Genomic DNA, 3,751 nt, shown 5'->3' on the forward strand with positions numbered 1-3,751 from the left:
CTTACCGCCTGCCAACCACTCTTCTAAGCGTTCTGGTAGATGCGCCTAAATCGGGTTGGACACGTCCCTGTCCCACACGGGCTTCACAGTCTGAGTGGGAAGGAGGAGATTTAATGTCCGTTTTACAGATGCGGTAACTGAGGTCCAGAGAAGGGAAGTGACTTGCCCAAGGTCACACAGCAGACGCGTGGCCGGGTCAGGATTAGAACCCGCGTCTCCTGTCCCCCGGGCCCGTGCTTCTCTCCTCTCGGCCCCACTAGTTCCAGGGATCCCAGCCGGTCAGCGACCCGGATTAGGTAACTGAGGCACAGAGAGGTTAAGTGACTTGTTCAAAGTCTCACGGCAAGCGAACGTTGGATTAGAACCCGGGGCTTCTGACTTCCAGACCCACGCTCTTTCCACTAGAAGCCGCACCGCTTCTTTTCGGCGCATCTCCTCCCCTTTCCTCCTCCTCCTCCTCCTCCTCCTCCTCCTCTGTCCCTTTCCCCTCCTCCTCCTCCTCCTTCCCCGTTTCAGACCCTCTCCTCGTGCCCGCGTGCAGAGAAGCAGATGAGGCTGGCCGCCGGGAGCGCCTCGGACAGATCGATCCGTTTCCCTAGCAACAGACCGGCGGGCCCGGGGCTTCAGCCGCCCCTCTCCTGAGGGACCGGTCCGGCTCCGACTGACCCCGTAGGTCGGCGGTGCCCTCTGGCCCCCGTCGCCGTGGCGCTGTGGCCCCGGTCCCTGTCACCCGCCCTCGTCCGCTAAACCCCAGGAGGAGAGAACGTTTCCCCAGCGGGGCCGAGCACGGAAACCGAGGCCCGGCCCCGGCCGGGGATCGGGAGGTGAAAGCAGTGAGTCCGGTTCGAGGCAACGGACTGGGCCTTCTGGCCAGCAAAGCTTGATCAGTGGTATTTATCGAGTGCTTACTATATGCAGAGCTCTGTCCTACGCATTTGGGAACATAAAATACGACGGAGTCGACGGACACGTCCCCTGCCCACCGGGAGCTTCCGGGCTAGAGGAGGAGCTACAGTCTGGAGCTCCGTGCCAGGGGAGTCCAGGAGTTGGGAAGTAATAATAATGTTGGTATTTGTTAAGCGCTTACTATGTGCCAAGCACTGTTCTAAGCGCTGGGGTAGATACAAGGGAATCAGGTTGTCCCACGTGGGGCTCAGGGTCTTCATCCCCATTGTACAGATGAGGTCCCTGAGGCCCAGAGAAGTGAAGTGGCTTGCCCAAGGTCACACGGCTGACGAGCGGCGGAGCCGGGATTTGAACCCGTGACTCCCAAGCCCGTGCTCTTTCCACTGAGCCACGCTGCTCTACCCACTCCAGCTTTTCTCAGTACAGTGCCTGGCACATAGCAAGTGCTCAACAAATCTTCTTCTTCTTCTTATTCATTGAGTACAGCGTGGCTCAGTGGAAAGAGCACGGGCTTTGGAGTCAGAGGTCACGGGTTCGAATGCCGGCTCGGCCACCTGTCAGCCGTGTGACTTGGGGCAAGTCGCTGAACTTCTCGGTGCCTCGGTTACCCCATCTGTAAAATGGGGATTAAGACTGAGCCCCTCGTGGGACAACCTGATTCCCCTGGGTCTCCCCCAGCGCTTAGAACAGTGCTCGGCACATAGTAAGCGCTTAGCAAATACCAACGTTATTATGATGATTATTATTACAGCGTCTGACCTTCGCTCGTGATCCAAGAGCACAATAGAAGATATATACTCTAAGCCAAGCAGCAGTAAACCTTTACTCCGTGTCACTGACCGGGGGTCCAGACCTCGCTTAGCGAGGACAGGCTCCATCCTTTCTCGAGACCTAGGGCATCCCGAGCTCCCCGATAAGGCAGACATTTGGACGGGACGAAACGAAGGATGTGACCGCTTCGAGCAAATGGCGACTTGGGCGGCCAAAATGGAGTCCGGGCCTAAAGGCCCATCGCATTCCAGCCCTGGGTTTCCTACCCCTTCCGGGAATTCTAGTCAGCGGTGTTACTCTCGTTCACTTAAACGAGACGCTCACGAGGCAATCGAGCGGGTTAGAGGAAAGACGTCGTCTGCCGGAACTGTGGGCCTGGCGCTTTCTGGAGACCCGGGAAAGGACTCGGTTCTGAACTCACCTGCACCGGGAAGCCAGCCGAGGCTCCGGGCCGCACTGGTCCTGGGCCAGGCGAGGCTCTGGGCCCCCCCAGGTCCCTCCGAGGGCCGCCGGTTCCGATTCTGCAGTTCTGTCCTAAAGGGGAGACCGCTACAGTTTCCCAGTCGTGGCTGCCCCTTCACTGGGCTGGTCACTCCTGCTCTCTCAGGGGTCTCCCGCTACGGCAGGCCCAGCCCGGACCATCCTCCCGGACTGCGGTCCTCCCAACGGGGTCGTTCTGACACCTTGGTTTGCTCAGGGTGATCTCTTCCCCCGTCAGCCCTGACCGGGCCCTCAGGGCCGACGAGTGTACTTTCGGGGAATCTTCCGGGGTCATCCAGCCTAGGGCAAGTCAGCCGGCGGGGGCCAGGGGGTGGGGGGCGCGGCAGGAGTCCGGGGGCAGGGGCGGGGGCCAGGGGTACGACTGGGAATCAGTCGGTCCTGCTGCCTGGGGGTGACCCACCTGTCCTAGCTGGGAGATTCTCCGAGGCGGCCCCGACTTCCCTTCTGGGGCTCAGCGGTGACTGGTTCTGTGGTGCCACCCGGTGCCACGCTGGCTCCCAGAAGGGCACCGTCAGGGCGAGCTGGCGCTGGACGCCGCGGCTCTGGCTTACCGCTCACGCTCCGCCATCTTTGAGGTCTCCAGCCCACGGGTCTTTGACCCACTTGCACGGTGGCCATATATCAGGCAGACAAAGGACGGGCGTGCGACACCGCCATGGAAACCATCCGGGCCCACGTGCTCCCCCTGTGCCGCCGCCGGCGGCTCCGCGGCCCTGTCCCTCACTACTCCGGGGGAGGCGGCCGCCAGCCCCTTGCCCTCTGGGAATGGGAGAGGGGGCGTCCCCGGCCCAGTCGGACTCTCTGGGGCCGGGAGCCGGCGGAGGAGCGGTGTGGCTTAGTGGTCAGAGCAAGGGCCTGGGAGTCAGAGGACCCGGGTTCTGATCCTGGCACCTCCACTTGACTGCTGTGTCACTTTACTTCTCTGGGCCTCAGTTTCCTCATATGTAAAATGGGGATTAATAATCAATAGTAATTATGACACCTGTTAGGTCCTTACTCCGTGCCAAGCACCGTTCTAAGCACCGGGGTAGATAGGAGGTAATCGGGTCGGGCACAGTCCCTTTCCCACGTGGAGCTCGCGGTCTTGATGGGGCATTTTACGGATGAGGTAACTGAGACACCGAGAAGTGAAGTGATTTGCCCAAGGTCGCACAGCAGACAGGCAGCGGAGCTGGGATTAGAACCCGTGACCTGACAGGACCCGTGACGGGATCTGAATCCCAGGCCCGGGCTCTGCGCGTTACTCCACGCCGCTTCCCAGACGGAGACCGTAAGCCCCACGCGGAACAGGATCGCGTCCGACCCCATCGTCTCGTATCTACCCCGACGCTTAGTACAGTGAACGGCCCAAAGTAAACGCTTAACAAATACCGTGGCGAATATTACTGTTATTCAGGCCGCTGCTGGGAGAGTAGCACCGAGGAGACGGGGCACGGTGGAGAGGAGCCCCTTCTCCGCAAGAGGCCGTGTCATCTCTCAACCCGCACCGGAAGGCGAAGTAGACCACGCGGTGTGACTCCTGGCTCCAGGCCGCGGTCTCCGACGGCAGCGCCGGGGCACGTGGAGAACCGTG

This window comes from Ornithorhynchus anatinus, chromosome 7 (genome assembly GCF_004115215.2).
Source record: "Ornithorhynchus anatinus isolate Pmale09 chromosome 7, mOrnAna1.pri.v4, whole genome shotgun sequence".
Taxonomy (NCBI): Eukaryota; Metazoa; Chordata; class Mammalia; order Monotremata; family Ornithorhynchidae; genus Ornithorhynchus; species Ornithorhynchus anatinus.